Raw genomic sequence first — 17,602 nt, 5'->3', positions numbered from 1 at the left:
GTCCAATATTTTCTAATAGTTCAGGTTGCGGCTCTAGGAAAGAATAGAATGCTATTTAAAACAATTAGGAAAATTACCTAAGCCTAAGTTTCCAAGAAAACTGCAGGGAGATCGTAATTGTGAACCTTTAATGATGGTGTAATGTATTATGTAAGAGAAAGGAAAAGAAGGGAAGAGAGAGAGAAAAGAAGGGAAAATAAATACAAGGTGGGCGTTATTCAACTGCCTCAAGTTACAGACAACAGCATAGGGTTTGTTAGTAATGGGAGATGTCACTGGAAAAGCCAAGTGGGGCCACCATGTCTCACTGCCTTGGAGAGAAAGGTGAGCAGTTTATCAGCCAGCTCTTTTTTGTCTCCTGTCTCTCATTGATCCAAGTTCACCATGGTGTTTCAACTTCTCCCTGGTGCTTGTTTGTGCTACCTGGCCCTTTGTAGAGTCTCTTGATAATATGAAGCCTTCTGGGTTAGATGGAATAAACATAAGCTCTGGGGACAAGCATATGGTGTTTTGGTTACATTGCTGGACTCCCACATACTTGACTGTGGTTCAAGTCCTGGACCCAGTGGCTTAAACTCATGTCATCCACAAAGTTTAATGAGGGAAAAAAAAAAAAAAAAAAAACACCTCACACTGGGCACATGTAAGTGTGTGTCCCAAAATCCCAAAAGTAGAATGGAGGAGAAGGGATCATGGCTTGGCCATCCACCCTGGGAATGAGATTTCTCTCTTTCTCTCTCTCTCTCTGTCTCTCCAACAACCACATGCATCCTATAGCAAAAATCACTACAAAAGAAAATAATAAAACACATAAGCTCTGTTGATGCCACAGATCGGAGCACTGGGTAGCTCCATGAAGGCCATGCTCAAGCCTAACTCCTATCCCTAGAAGAGGCAGTGGAAGGACAAGAGTAATGAAGGTCAAAAGTCACATTTGTAACTGCAGGAGCTGAAGTTGGGAAAAGTACAAGTGACTAATGATAAACAACTTATCAGAAATGTATCACCTGGATCCACTAAAAAAGGATTCATAACAAATAGTAGCTGAAATGTACATTTCAAAATATTTACATTAGACCCCACCCAATATTGGGCTCTGGTGTCACAACTGTGAGCAGAAAACTGACCCAGATCTTCTTCATAGAGCTCTAATATCATGAGGAAAACAGACAACCACAGAATAATCACCAAGTAAATGAAAAGCCAAACACTGCAAATGTGAAAAGCACAATCAAGAACAAGTTGTGTCATCTTTTCAGATCCTGTTATTGGAATTGATGATAGACAGACTGGGTTAAAGGAGACCAGGAAGTCCATACTGGGGATTTCTGTCTTAACCATGTCTTCCAATAGAAAGTTACCAGAGACATGTAGCAGATTTGTCATTCATTAAATTGTGGACAGATCAGTGTTGCCAAAATATCATACTGCTAGTTGGGAAGAGAATAAACAAAAGCGAGAAAGGATGCAGAGAGACTAAAGAAGTTGTTGTAGTTTGGGCTGAGGAAGAGACAATGGAGTTGAAAGAGTAGACAGATTTGAGAGACTTTTGAATAGCAATGGAACCAAGCTGGAAAACGACTGTAGATGAGTGTGACAGTAACCCCAGTTTTATCCCTAGCCTGCTGGGGCCTGAAAACTGTGGGTTATGCATAGACTCATTGTTTTTCCCTTGAGTGCTTCATTTTACACTTCCCCAGATCATGTTCTTTTCATGTTTTCTCCTGAGTCTTACTGAAATGCCTTTTTCTATCAGTGAGATATTCCACTGCCAAAAAGCAAAACATCTCTACAGATCAGAGTATTTATTGTTGTTTCTTTCTCTCTCATGTAATGCTTAACATATTAAGATGAACATTTGCAAGGATATCTAGGATTACACATTTAAATAATAATAATAAAAATAATGTTAAGCATACTCGTAATAACCAACATGATCTTAATTTTCTGATTTGAAGGGAGAGTCACTTTGCTTCTTGAGAATTATTGCAAAGGTCCGAAAAGCACAGGAGTAGGAAATAAAAAAGAGGTAGAGACCATTTAAATGTTGTATGAATGTAGGCAAGACTCAACCTCACTGGTTTTTCATCTCAATATTCACAAAGATAGAAAACAATCTGCTTTATTCACCAGATTGTTGTGTGAGCTAGTAAGAGTTTTTTGTTCAAATAAACTGTAAATCACTTATAACAAGTATCATTATTATTACCACAATAAGAAAATTATAAGAGTATTATTTAGTGCAGTGCAGTGTAGTGTAGGATTTTTTTTATTGCAATAGGAAATACGATACAGTTGCTCTAGTAGCAGAGAAAAATTTAATTTTCTTTATAAAATGTAATTATATATAAAGATAAAATACAAAGTGTTGTAGCAGATATTAAATATTGAACTTGTATGAAACATCCAAATAAAGTCCAATAAAAATTCTAATAGACAACTTGAACTTGTGTCTGTAATAAATTTTACTTTATAGTGGATTTTATGCTTGAATTGGTCACACACTATTTCTGATTGATATATTTAATGAGTCTCTTTTCAATGTTTTTAATAATCATGATGACTAAAAATTATCTTTATGTGAGTAGGTGATAACAAAATGTAAAACCATTTTATAGCCATTCAAAATTTGCAACATCTGAAACAAAATTTACAGAATCCAATAGTCCTTTCTCTTTTTTTTTTAGTAACAAAATCACGAGGACATTTGTTGTGATTACATGAATGGATGTCAAATGAAGTCAAACATTTTTATAAAGCATATTTCCGAACAATGAAGTTCTCATTTGAAACCATGAATGAGTTGTTGAAGTTATTATCATCTACAGCTAGTTTGGACAGAAAGAACTCCATGAGTGCCCAATTTTTATGCTTTTCTGACACAGAACTCCTTCAATTCTCTCATCTCCAAACTTAAAGACCCACATGGTCAAGGTATGCAGTAGAATAAGACCCTCCCATCGATCGAGACTCTCCTTCCTAAGAAAACACTGTTAATAATAGGAACAGTCCTGGATTGTTTGCTTGTTATATGTGAGGAGTGTAATGAGTTTGAGAAAATGGATGAAGAAATAACTAAAGGAATATTGAAGAATTCCATGTACTTTAAAACATTCAGCTAACCCTGGTTTTTCTCTGAATATTTGCCTTAACTGCTTTGTAAGGAGATACTAATCTGTAGTAAGTATAGAATCCATTCAGTCTTTGAATGACTAAGAAAATTAGTAACAGTGAACAAATGCTTTGGACATTAATGAATAAAGTGCCAGAGATTGTGTGTGGAGTTCTAGTTTTAATTTGCAGCTTGTCCAAACCCAGTCAACCTTTTCCTCTTTCATGTCAGAGGGTTTGATTAAAGGATTCTCAAAGACCCATTTTCTGATTCCCTTGAAGTGCTCAGTTTCCAACTTGTCTAGAGTTTCCATGAGAATAGCACTCTTTTAAAATTTATTTACATTTCATCACTGTCTATCTTTACAGTGTAGAAAATAATTTCCCCAACATGTGTACAGTGCATATTAGTGTCAAGTCAAAGACATTGCTATATTCATTATCATCAGAGATAGTTTCATTTTTGTGTCTATTAAGTGTATTATTTATTTGTTTTTTCCCTGATCCCTTCCCTCCCACACCATACTACACACTTCCTACACTCTACCCTCCATACTGTCTCTAGTATCTACAGATGCCCTCCCTGCTATTATACCTTCCAATCCTTCAATTTATGCTATAGAGCACAGACATTTGGTATATATTGAGTAGGGACATACAACGACTGTCTTTTATAGTCTGGCTTGCTTTGCTTAGCATTACATCTTTCATATGTGTCCACTTTGTATCATAGGTCAGGGTCTCATCGCTTTTTATGGCTGAGTAGTATTCCATAGAGTACATGTGCCACAATTTTTCAATCTACTCATGAGACTAGCTCCTTTAAATATATTTCAAGTTCTAATATGGTTGGAAAAACAACATTAGCTCATGTACACACACACACACACACACACACACACACACATGCAAACACACATTCACACATGCCTATAGCAGGTAGATACATAGTATTCAAGAACTATTTCTTTCTTTCATTTTCTCTTTTTCTTGGAGAGTTTTTCACTATAGGGCACATGCACTTGCCAGAAAGACAGAGAGAGACAGAGAGATAGAAAGTGAGAAATCACCCCCCAGGGGGGATGACCATGCCACAATCCCTTCTCCTCCATTTTCCTCTCGGGATCTTGGGCACACGCGCACACACACCCGGCGCGAGTTTAATCCACCAGGTTTGGGACTTGAACCATGGTAGACTACATGGGAGTCCAGCGACATAGCCATTACGCTAACTGCTGGTCCCTTCAACAACTATTTCTGAAGTCACAATAGCTTACAGTCCTGTAGCCATCAGTGCCATCTACCAGGTGTTGGTTATGGAGGTGGTGTACCTGATACTTTGGTATCTTGGCAGTTCTGTTGTTTTAGAGTCAGGATTCTGATCCATTTGTTTGTAGGAGCTTCCTCACCTCCAAAGTAAAATTTAGGTTCAAAGTAGATAGTGATACTGAGAAAGTCTCTACATCTTTCTGAAATCATTTTATGCAACTCTGGTAATCAATAGCAACAGGATTATAATAGTAATAGCAGGAACAGTATATATAGGGTAGACATCTATGTGTAAGCCTTGTACTATTTATTTTTCTCTATTAATGAGTGCTTTTTTTCAAACAAGGTAGTTGAAGGACAAAGAAAAGAAGTTAAGTAAATGCCCAGGACCACGATTAAGTCAAGGTGAACCCAGGACCATCTATATCTAGAGCTAGAGTTCTTCATTTTAATCCTACATGTCAGTAAAAAGGGATAATAGTGCCAAGAGTCAAAATTTCTGAGTGCTCCAAATGAGAATAGAGTTATGGAAAGCTAGAAAAATGTGAAGAGAAATGACAATGACCAAGCTAAACTTTAATTTTAAACTTACTGAAAAAGCATTACAAGCATAACTAAAATTTTTATCATCAGGATATATGTAAAAAGGAAAACTGTAAGTGATGTTAATTGGGAAATTTACTGCTGAAATGTTCAAAGAGATATGCTTCTGAATGATGGGTCAACTGTGAGAACCTGGTGTTCATGCTTTTCAGGAAGTATCATCTCTGCCATCATGAGCACTGTATTATTCCATCTCTTAAAACAGTGGCTCCAGGGCCAGTAGGTGGCATGTGGACTCCCACATGGCTGACCACACTCTGAGTCCCAGACATAGTGACTTGAAAAATCATGCCAGGTGCATGTGCATGGATGCCCCAAATCCCAGGAGGAGAATACAGAAGAAGGGGAGTGATTTCTCATTTTCTCTCTTATTGTCTCTATCTAGCAAGTGTCCACACTGTATGGAAAAAAAGAAGAGAGAGAGAGAAAGAGAGAGAAAAGAGAAAGAGAGAGAGAGAAGGAAAAAAAGAAAGAAAGAAAGAAAGAAAGAAAGAAAGAAGAAAGAGAGAAAGAAAAAAGGAAAGAAGAAAGAGAGAGAAAAGAGAAAGAGAAAGAAAAAAAGAAAGAAGGAAGAGAAAAAGAAAGAAAGAAGAGAGAAGTAGAGAGAGAGAGAAAGAGAAAGAAAGAAAGAAAGAAAGAAAGAAAGAGAGAAAGAGAGAGAGAGAGAGAAAGAAAGAAAGAAAGAAAGAAAGAAAGAGAGAAAGAGAGAGAGAGAGAGAAAGAAAGAAAGAAAGAAAGAAAGAAAGAGAGAAAGAGAGAGAGAGAGAAAGAAAGAAAGAAAGAAAGAAAGAAAGAAAAGAGAAGAGAAGAGAAGAGGAAGGAAGGAAGAAAACAGTGGCTCCAACTATCTCCTGAAAGTTTTTTCAAGCCACTCACCACCACCTTTCCAGAGTTATTTGTTTTGTTTTGTTTTGAGAGGTTTTTGCTATAGGGCGCGTGTGCTCACCAGACAGACAGAGAGAGACAGAGAGACAGAAAGTGAGAAATCATCCCCCAGGGGGTATGGCCACACCACAATCCCTTCTCCTCCGCTCTCCTCTCAGGATCTTGGGCACACAAGCACACGCTCGGTGTGAGTTTTAAGCCACTGGGTCCGGGACGCGAACTGCGATCGACTACATCAAAGTCCAGCGACATAGCCATTATGTTAACTGCATGTCCCCATCTTTACGAAGTTTTAATTTGAGCATTTCTGGATTTTCCTACATGAAATTAGTAAAAGATGTTTTAGACACCATCATGGAGACATGACATCAAAAAGTAGGCTAAGACATAGAATCAGCCCAAATGTCCAAGAACAGTTGAATGGATTGGAAAAGTAAGTCACATATATTTTATGGAATACTACTCAGCCATAAAAAATAATGAGATCCTGGCATTCATCCATAAAGTGGACGAATATGGAAGAGTTAAAACTAAGTGAAGCAAGTCAGACTAGGAAAGAGAGGCAGTGTATGTCTGCACTTAATATATACTGAATGTCTGCACGCCATGGCAGAAACCGAGACTGAAAGTTATGAAAGCATGGAGAGCAACTGCAGATACTAGAGACAGTATGAGAAGAAGGTGGAAAATGAAGGGTTTGGAGGGAAGGAATCAAGGGGGGGGGGAAAGCAAAACATTTCATGGATAAAAAGATGGAAGATTATCTACTGGTGATAATGTGTATGGCAGTATCTTTGAGTGGACTAATATGTGGTGTATTCATGTTGGAAAAGTTCATTTTTTATGCTATAAAGATGTACAATAGTTAAATGTAAAGAAAAAATATTTAAAACCCAATTTGTTGTGGATTAATATTGTTGTAAAACACAGTAAAAAAAAATTACCAGGAAAAGAAAATGTAATTTTGTGGTCCTTTGTCAATTTGAGGGCCCAGGACATAGGGTCCTCCCATATTAAACCCAACTCAGGGCCACCATTCCACTCCTGGACACTCAGCATGGGTACTCTCAGCTGAGTGTGGCTGGGGTCTTAGTCTCTGGACACATGGAGAACTCATTGCCAAATCTGCCTTGCAGCCTTCACTTCTCCTGGAGGTGAAGTCAAAGAACTTTGCTTAATTATGATGACCTCCTTCCGGGTTCCACAGCCATGATGTCTGCAAACTTTATTGGCAACCGTCCTAGAGTTTGTAAGGAGGACACTCAAATCTAACTAATCATCTGACTAATACCGTGCACAATCAGTAAAGAGTAACCACAACTTTAACAAAGACGAACAGGCACCAAATGTCCCCTTTGATCATAACTCAGGCTACTTTGTCTCATCCCTTACTATTCTTTCCTTTCCTGGTCTGACTTCTCCCAGCCACCACCCATTTTTCATGCCTTCCCGGTGTCTTCTCTGGGGATCTGGTGGCGTGTACATGAACTTTAAAGTCTCTGCCAAGATTGGGTCCCATTCTTGAATCATACAAATAAGTCATTGTGTGAGTGTGATGAGGTGTGGATTCTTCATCTGTGCTATGGGGCTGATCATGTATGTCTCCCTTAAAGGATTGCTATGCAAATTAAGCACAGTACAGTATTCAGAAGTACCTGCTTCATATTGAGTACTTGCAGGTCACCATCCTTCCTTCTCTGCGAGTCTTCCTTTCTCTTTTTCTTCCTCTTCCTCTTTACAATGGTCTTTCCAAATCCATTCTACCTTTTCATCCCCCTGTCTGTCCCTTTCTCTATCATTTCCTTTCTTCCCTCTCCTTTCTTTCTTTTGTCATTTCTTTCTTTCCTCTCCTCTTCCAGGCTTCCTCCTTCCTCATCCTCTCCCTTTACCAAATGAATTCATCACAGACACCATAGATTCAAGAAATCTCTGGATGTCTAGCAAGATTGACAAATGTTTAAGACTAAAACACTGGAATAGTATTTGAAATGGCAATGTGATAGTGTTTGCTGTTTGATATTGCACTAAACTATCTTTTGACATATTTGTTAATGAAGAATATACAATAAAACAGAAGTCTGAGGAGGCCAGAAGAGAAGAAAGGGACCAGCTTCTTCCATTCGGTATCTTTTATTTTTTGAGATTTTTGCTATAGAGTGCATGCACTCACCAGAGAGACAGAGAGACAGAAAGCAAGAAATCACCCCTGCACAGGGGGAATAGCCACGCCGCAATCCCTTCTCCCCCATTCTCCTCTTGGGATTTTGGGCATGCACACACATGCGACTGGAATAAGCGTCAAGCTGCCTGGTCCAGGATTTGAACCACGGTCTACCACATGGGATTCCCATGATGCAACCATTACACCATCTGCTGGTCCTGGTATCTCCTATCTTACAGATTGCATTTATTGTCAGCATAGGGAAAAGGTATAGCTGACAGTGATACTTGAAAAGTTTCAAATATTTGAGCACTTTAAATCAGTTCACAGTGACATATACAGTCCTGACTAAATTGCATGCATAGACTATTTTTAATATTTATGGATTTTTATTTGTTTGTTTTTAGTACACTTTAACTATTACCTGAAAATAGATTTCTTCTCTGCTCCTGAATTGTAGTTCCAAGTGGATTCCTCTTAGCACAATGGTCAAGTCTAGAGAAGTAAACTGGTCATATCAATTGTTTCTCACTTCTCCAGCTTCTTTTACTGTGTTGTATGTTCATGTGGCCCCAATGACTTTTAAACAGATTTTGCTGAGGTGGAGGTTTGTAAAAAAGCTTTTGCTTTTCTTGGGCCGGCAGGTGGCGTGGTGGATAGGGGCGCTGGACTCCCACATGGCCAACCACGGTTCAAGTCTCGGACCTGGTGGCTTGCTTTCTCAATTCCTCTCTCTCTCTGTGTCTCTCTGATCAAACTGGAAAATAATAATGATACTAATAATAAATAAAGTTAAATAAGATAATTCTAAAAAAGAAAAGCTTTTGCTTTTCTAACCAGAAACAAATAGGATAGCTGGACAAGGGTGTTAGACACAGTTCTCTCTTTATCTTTTCTTCCTGGCTTGAATGCAGATGTGATGACTGAAGCCACCATAGCCATCTTATCACTATGAGACCCAGAAAAACTTTCACTGAAGTGCCTGTGATATTCTGACTCAATATCTACAGTCATTTGTCTTGAAAAAAAAATATCCTACTTAAGCTTGTTATTCATGTATACTATTAAGTTGGAGCAAAATAATTGCTAATTAATATCATATTAGTTTTTGGAGAAAAGTTGGAGTAAAACTCTCTCACAATCCAGATCTGAGAGGGGGTTTATTCTAGACAGATGAAAGCTCATTTAAAGTGTTCCTGAGAAAAATCTTCCTGAGATTCTTATGAGGGTAAATCAGAAAGGGCAGGTAAAGTACTAGCAATAAGCCTCATACATAGTAGGTGCTATAAACCCCTGGTCTCTTTTTCACTTCCTTTAATAAAGAAGTTTTCCATTTAGAACACAAAGAAACATTCCTGATGACGTTAGCTGTCCTTTTCTTTTTTAGGCTTTGCTGTGCTCCAGCTCATGAAAAGTCTACATTTTCTCCTAACCTGGCTAGCTCTGCTCTCATGGTTTGCCTATGCTTAGCCAGTTAGTTTCCAAGATCAGATAATTTTTCACTCATTCATTCAAAGACTGTTTACTAAGTCCTGCTAGTGCTAAGCCAGGGGGAGAAAGTGTCAAATAAGACAGAATGGGCTTCCCTTCAAGGGAAGGCCTCATCTGCCTGGTCAAAGAAGGCAGAAATCACAGGATAATTGCAGATGGTCAGATGTGTTTGCAAGAAGTAAACAGACATGTTTATTTGGAAAATTCTGGGACAAAGTAACTTAAGGAGAACGGTCAAGGATCATTTCTCTGAAAAGGTGATTTCTGATTGAGACTGGAACAGGGCAGCTAAACAGTGACCCAGACAGAAGGAACACCAGAAGTGGTAGAGAGCACCCTGTCCTTTTTACCTTCACTTCCTGGCTAATTATTGACGTCCAGTGCTTATTTATCTTGCAAAGCCTGGTACAAATATCTTCACTTGGTATATCCTCACGTACATGTACTTGCCTATTGATTACTTAATGAACATCCATTTGTACATTAATTTACTAATACATTATACAGAATATAACAGATTCCTAAATAAAGCAGGAAGCAAGTAAACTGTTTAAAACAGATAGTGTTATAGCACATTTACATGCTGGCCCTTAATCTAAATCACTCATGACTCTATTAAATTAAAAATTACCATTGCAGCCACACAGATTTCTCTTCCCTAAACATGATGAATTGAAAATAAAGAAATGCTTTTCTGCCATTCTGACTAATCTGCAACTGAATATTGCTTTCTTTGCTATGGACTTACTTTGTTTCTTGTTTTAAGAAACTTTCAGCCTACTGGGGCAGTCAGATAGTGTATTAGTTTACCATCACTGCATAACAAATAATCTCAAAATGTCAGAGCTTCAGACAATAAGCATTTTTTATTTCACAATGTATGAAGGCTCTTTGAAATTGCATGAAAAACACCTATTACCTTAAAAAAGAAAAAAGCTATACATAGTTTAAAAGTCTTTTGCCAATTCTAACCTGTTTTCTGACTGTAAGTCTTAAGCAAATTTCTCTTAACATTTTTTTGATTTTGATATATAAAAGGTAAAACTGCCTTTCTTGAAATTAAAAATATATTAATATATAATGATAAAATAATTAAAACTTCGGCAATGTAAAATTGTAAATAATTACACCAAAATAAACTCATACTTTAATTCCTTTTTTCTCATGAACTCTGATATCCTCTCATATAAACAGCTTAAATTGGTGATTCTGGTTTAGTTTTTCTCTTTACTTTTTTTCTTCTTTCTTTTTAATTTTTTTTTCCTAGAGGGCATGTGTGCTCACCAAAGAGTGATAAAGAGACACAGAAAGAAAGGGAGAGAAAAAATCATCCCCTCTAGGTCATACCGAAATCTCTTCTCCATCATTCCCTCCCTTCAAGATTTTGGGCATTCATGCACACATGCTGGGTGTGTTTCTCAAACCACCAGGTCTAAGAGCCTAACTACATTGTTAGCCATGTGGAATCCAGCTGCCTTAAACGCTAGGCCATGGAGTCAGTCCAAGTTGTTACGAGGTTGAAGTCATGCTCTCGGTTGAAGTTGCAGTCATCTGAAGACTTGACTGAGGCTGGAAATTTTGCTTCCAATATGATTTACTTAAATGGCTTTTGGAAGGAAATATCATTTCCTAAGTGGCCTTTGATATGAGGCCTTGGTTTCTCACCATGGGGACTTCTCTATAAGGCTGCGTGGGTATCCAACATGGCGGCATTCAAAGAGAGCAGGGCATATGCTACTATGTCTTGACGTCCTAGCCTTGGAAGTCATATACCACCACTTCTGTAGCACTCTGTGAACCACATAGACTAATTCTAATACAGTGTTGAAGGAAACTGCAAAGCCATGGATACCAAGAAGTGAGGGAAAATTAGGAACCATATTGGAATCTTGTTGCCACAGTCAAAAGGAAGTGACTGGATAGAGCTGAGGTGGGGATGTGCATGCTAAAGAAAGAGGTAGTAAGGGTATAAAAATATCTCAGTCCCTTTTACTTGTCCATGTGGTGAGAAAGAATGAATCCTTAGAGAAGCTGTAGCCATCTTAAGGCCATGAGGAAAAGGTCAAAGGAATCCTAGCGTTGTCAGACAAAGTTCCAGATAAAATTGACTCCTTAAGCCAAACAGGAAATCCCTACATTCACAATTCTTATTAAGTAATAAAAACAAACTTCTATTTGTTTAAGCCACTCTTATTTGGGTTTTCCCACTAGTTTCCCACTAGTAGTTCTAATTTATAGAGACTTCTAACACAGACATAGGAGACCAGAACAAGTTTCTTGGAGAAAGTGACATCCATGCTAAAAAAGAGGCATGTACTCCCAAGCTAGCAGGGGAACCACCTGTGCATCCTAACTAGTTGCTTCTTGGTAACGTCTGAGAGACGATACAATGCCTGAAAGTGGAAGGGCAATGTGCAATGTCAAGGAATGGGACCTGTAAGAAGACTCTCCTGTCTATTTTCTCAGAGGAAGCAACGCAGAATGCTAAACTCATGTGGTAGGACCTTGTGGATAGTAACAAAAAATACCTTAATGGTGACCTGGGTAAATAGACAGTCAAAGACCAGAAAAGCAAGCATATGCTCGGTTGCATACCCTACACATTCTCTCTCTCTCTCTCTCTCTCTCTCTCTTCCTCACTGTAGAAGAACCTAAAACTATGGCGTCTTTGTGAGATTAAGAGAATATTGATGAAAGCCCCAGGAACTCTATGGGCTAAATGTCTCACCATCTGGGTGGAAACAGAAATATATTGATTTTGAAAGGGAAAGTAGATGTGTCTTTACACTCAAATGATGAATTAAGATTCAGTTATGCAGCTATATGAATGCATATAAATCTGTTTTCATTACAACATTATCTAAGAAATGTAGCTTCAATAGTCTACATAAACCCCAAAGATTTCAGGGAGGGGGGAGGGAGGTAAACAATAATAGGCTGAAGTACTTTTGTTTAAATAGAAACTTTATGATTCTAAAATAGCAATCCAGAAGATTTTTTTAAAAATGAATAGAGGGAAGCAAACTGTGTTATCTCCTACTGAGGCAACTTATTATGGCCTAAGACTTCATACCTGTGTCAAATTACAAAGCAGGTTTTAACACCATGGTCAAAAGAAGGTTTGGTGGGAACCAGCAGTTAGTGTAATGGCTATGTGGCTGGACTCCCACGTAGTCGACCGCGGTTCACGTCCTGGACCCAGTGGCTTAAAACTCATGCCGGGCGCGTGTGCGTGCGTGCCCAAGATCCCGAGAGGAGAATGGAGGAGAAGGGATTGCGGCGTGACCATCCCCCTGGGGGGTGATTTCTTGCTTTCTGTCTCTATGTCTCTCTCTGTCTGTCTGGCGAGCGCACGCGCCCTATAGCAAAAATCTCTCCAAAAAAAAAAAAAAAAGAAGGTTTGGTGATGTTTTCGAACTAACCAGAAACTCACTCTTTTTTTATTCTTTCTTTCTTTCATTACTACTTTTCTTTTAGCTAGCTTCTTAATCATTTCTCCAATGGTGTGTGTGCATTTGTGTTTCTGTTATTTTGGGATTTCAGAAAGTAGTCTTAATTAGTGATGTCATGGTGCTCATCCTCTAGTTAGGACAGAGATAAGAAAATCATCATTTAAGGCGAAGAAAGGTGTCTACCTATGTTCCTTGAAGATTTCCTCTCAGACTTGACTGACTGAATAGCTCAGCCTTTCTTGCCTCAAAATTGTTTTTCAACTGATGAAGCGCTCCTCTCCTTCCAGGCACTGGAATCTAATTTCAACTAGTTTCTGTGAAGACCCAAAATGTCTGCAAAGATTTTTTTTCCCCACCCACATTTTTCATGGCAGAAAAAAGATAAGATCGTAGTAAAAAAGATATTTTGTGGGTTTTTTTTTTTCTGTTAGACATCATACTGCATTCCAGATGAAATGTGAGCACAAAGTTTTTAAGTTATCAATCTTTTCATGGATAAATGCTACTTACTGAAGCTACTAACTACCTGGAGTTGGTCAAAACAGTTGATGCTTTTGATATTTCCTAAGAGTAGTGTTTCAGGGTAAGCTGCATACTTTTTCTTTAAGGAGTTTTGACTTTGGAAGCCGCCTGTTACAAACACCCTCCTTTCTTTTGGAAACAGGATCTCTCTGGTTTCAGGTCCTCTTCCTGAACTGACTCCATCTTTTCTTTTACATGTGAATATTTTATGTCTTCAGTAAGTATCAGGGTTTCTATAGGCACTTTGCAAAGTGTAGCGTTCTTATAAACGTACGTTCATATATTAACACATTCAACCTCTCAGGTCAAAATTGCACTAAGGGGAAACAAGCTTCCTTTTTAAAAACATGTGAACACTGAGTGTAGCCAATGACATCCAGCAATATCACAAAACAAATACGTTTTTTCCAGTGAAGCAGGTGGATGTTTTCCATGAACCAATCACTCAAATGAAGTGAAGTGGACCAAGTCAATTATTTTTATTAAATCCAACATATAAAAATCTTTTTCCCCTAAATTGTACAAATAGTGCCTATGGCTTAAACAAAGTCAAATTAATAGACCCTCCATCCAAACCAGAATGAGTTCTGCTTTCAGCTGCCATTCAGACTTACCCTAACAGATTTTTCAAAGTCTTAATATCTCAGAAATTTCTTATTTAATTTGTCTTTGGAAAGACAATATATATTTGACATTTTCATTTCTATCCATTTTTTTAATTAGTCATGGATTGCTTATAACATCATTTTCATTAAGCATGCAGATGCTTCATTTATATAATCCAAGTTTAATCACTGGAATTTTGCTGTCTTCTAACCAAGAGACCCTGGGCAAGGCATTTAGTCACACAGGATCTTAGTACTCCATATGTTTGTCAGTAAAATGAGAATAATAAAAATGGAGAAGGACCTAACTCAAGAATCGCAGCCATGATGAAACAGGATGTTGATGGGAGTTAGTAAAGGAGAGTCTGACACCTAGAAGGTGCTTGATAAATTGTTGCTAACCCTATTATCTCCCTGTAACTTATAGCTGCTAGAAGCTGGGGGATATGGGCCCAAAGAAAATCAGGCTCTGCCTTCAGAAAGTTCATCATTTCCTGGAAAGAAGTGATAGACACTGAAGGCAAGTGATAGCAAATGGAGCATAGCCAGTCCTTACAGTAAGGATCTACTAGAAGTACGCAGAACAGACTCTTGGGAGACAGAAAGAAGTCACTAATCCTCACTGTGGATATCAGAAAAAGCTTCATGCACAGACAACCTTGCTCAGGCTTAGAAGGATAAGGTGAGTAGTAATTTGAAGGAAGAGAGAAATCAGGGGAAGGAAAGCAAATTCCAAGAGGAAGAAACCTTGGGGGGACAGCAGGTGGTGTACTCCTTAAGGCAGTGTACTTCCACATGACCGATCTCAGTTTAAGTCCTGGACCTGGCAGCTTGAAACACGTTGGGTGCATGTGTGTGCATGCCCAAAATCCCAAGAGGAGAATGGAAGGGAAGGGACTGATGCATGGCCATCCTCCCTAAGGAATGATTTCTCACTTTCCATCTCTCTGTCTCTGCAGTGAGCATGCACACCCTCTAGCAAAAGTCTCTAAAAATAGAAAAAAAAGAGGAAGAAAGAAAGAAACGGTATAAAAAGCCATGGAGATGTTAAAATACTGATCCTGGATCACAGCAGAGACCCAGTCTTAATAAATATGCAGGGCTAGGGGGACCAGCAGTTAGCGTAATGGCCATGTCACTGGACTCCCACGTAGTCGACCGCGGTTTGAGTCCCGGACTCGGTGGCTTAAACACTTAGGCCGGTGCAGGTGCGTGCGTGCCCAAGATCCCGAGAGGAGAATGGAGGAGAAGGGACTGCAGCATGGCCATCCCCCTTGGGGGGTGATTTCTCGCTTTCTGTCTCTGTCTCTGTCCGGCGAGCGCACGCACCCTGTAGCAAAAACCTCTCCAAATAAATAAATAAATAAATAAATAAATAAATAAATAAATAAGCAGGGCTAAATGAAAAGCGTGGTGAGAATACTGTCATGTCTTCCTCACAGTGTGCTGACTTTTCCCACTTTAAATAATATCATTACATGGCTTGCATATTCAAAAGAAAAAAAAAAATCTCGATATTTGTGCCGAGCCAAGGCTGCCATTCTAAAACACAGCTCTTTTGGGGTTGAATGGCATTGTGTACTCTCAACATAAGAATAACGTTTAAATCTCATCGTGTCATCCACGTCCTTATTTTAAAGCAGCCCATGGTAACACCCCTCCAGCAAAAGAACGTTCAGAGTCAACCGAACAGATGTGATGTTCTCTCCTCTGAGTTCATGGTGTGGTTGTTGTTGTTCCTTTCTGTAGCATGCTGTGCTCATTTATCAGCCTGAGTCATTTTATCTGATTGGGCCCAATCTCCTCCTCATGGGCCTGCCTCCTTTTGCTGCTGAATAAATCATCCTGGGATAGGTCCAGGTTGGAGGATTTTTGCAGGAAAGTGCCATCTCTATGCAACCCCTCATTTATTCAGATGGAGTCCTCAGGCAGCCAAGGAGAATGGGTGTCTTCCACTGCCAAGTTTGTTAATATGGTCATTAGCACAGATGACTTGAAGCAGTGTATCAGGAGCCTGGACTTTGCTCCCCACACATCCCTCCCTGAAGTGTGCAGGAAAACCCAGCTCTGCCCTGGCAGGGCTCCCTTCTCAAGGCCAGGGTCTGATTGCCCTCCCCAGTCCTAGCAGGGCTCTGGAGGAATTCAGAAGGGAAAAGCTAGCAGCTTGTTTTCCACAGAACTAGAATTCCTAGGTTATTCTTTAAGGCCTAGATAGCTGCAAAACTGGTTTTTTGAGGTGCTTTACCCTTAACTTCCAGCTCCCTGGGATAGACTTACTCTGGAAGATTGTTCAAGTTTTCAAATTAATTCATCTACAAACTGTTAAAAATAGACTCTGCCTTCTTTCTATTTAAACTTGGGCGTTTAATTTTGTTCTCTGAAGGAGCAGTAGAATACAACTCTTAAAACTGGAATGAAAGAAGTCATTTCTAAGATGTGTATTAAATTCCAGAAATCTACTGGTTAAGAGTGGAGGGAAATGTTCCATTTCCTCTTTGTTCTGAGATTCTCCATACAAAGCAAGTGGCCCATTCTGCGTTTAAACCCAAGTCGCGTGGAAAAGAAAGAATTAAATAACAAAGAATTGAACCCCGTGATTCTGGGACACGGACCTCTACAAATAACCCTGGAGATTGTGTATGAGGTTGGGGGAGGGCACCGAAAGCTATTCTTGCACTGGGCAGGCAGGAAGGAGGGGAGTATTTTATTTTTTTCCCACAAGCACAGGGGAAATCGTTGACTTGGTAGGGACTGAGGGGGGCTGCGAGGCGGTTGTTCGGGCTTTCACCCCACGCTACAGCGAGCCCCGAAAGCGCCCAGGACCTGACGTCATTGGCCATCAGCTGACTGTGCTCAGGGCCCGGGCTCCTCTGGCTGCAGCCGCAGTCGCGGTGGCGGCGGTGGTGGTCACCGGCTCTACCACCTGCAGCGAACTCATGACTGCGGCGGCCGCACTCGCCCCGGGGACCCAGCACCCAGGGACCCCGCTTGGCCTGGTGTGGCCGCTGGCATCACGCGCCTACAGCGCTGGGACTCGGTCCGCAGTGAGCGCCTCCTTGGGCTTCGTAGGCGACCGCTCGGCGGAGCCTGGGCGGGCGGGAAACCCGCACTCTAGGACGGCCCCTGGAAATACCCTCCTCAGGTCTTTCCCTTCGACCCCTACTGTAAGCCGGGAGAAACTTCGTGTGCAAGGCGTCCAGGGGACGCCCGCGTTTCGGTGCCCCGCTCCTTCCACCCCTCCGGATCTGTGTAGTAGAAACTCCCGCAGGAAGCTACCTGCCTCTAGGATTGCGGCTTCCCGGAGGATTCGCTTTAAGTTAGAAAGTTGGCTTTTCCAAAAAACGCCCTGGTGGGGAGGGCAGAAAAGAGAACCTCTGTTCCCTTCGCTTGGCTCTCGGAGTCCGTGGGCAAAGCGGCCTACTGGTACTGGCTCCGCACCTGCCGAGGAACAAAAGCCAGTGCCTAAAAAAGAACAGCGGAGGGACTAGCCGGGGGCCGCCGCT

This window comes from Tupaia chinensis, unplaced genomic scaffold (assembly GCF_000334495.1).
Source record: "Tupaia chinensis unplaced genomic scaffold, TupChi_1.0 Scaffold000513_1, whole genome shotgun sequence".
Taxonomy (NCBI): Eukaryota; Metazoa; Chordata; class Mammalia; order Scandentia; family Tupaiidae; genus Tupaia; species Tupaia belangeri.
This window is presented reverse-complemented; position numbering follows the sequence as displayed.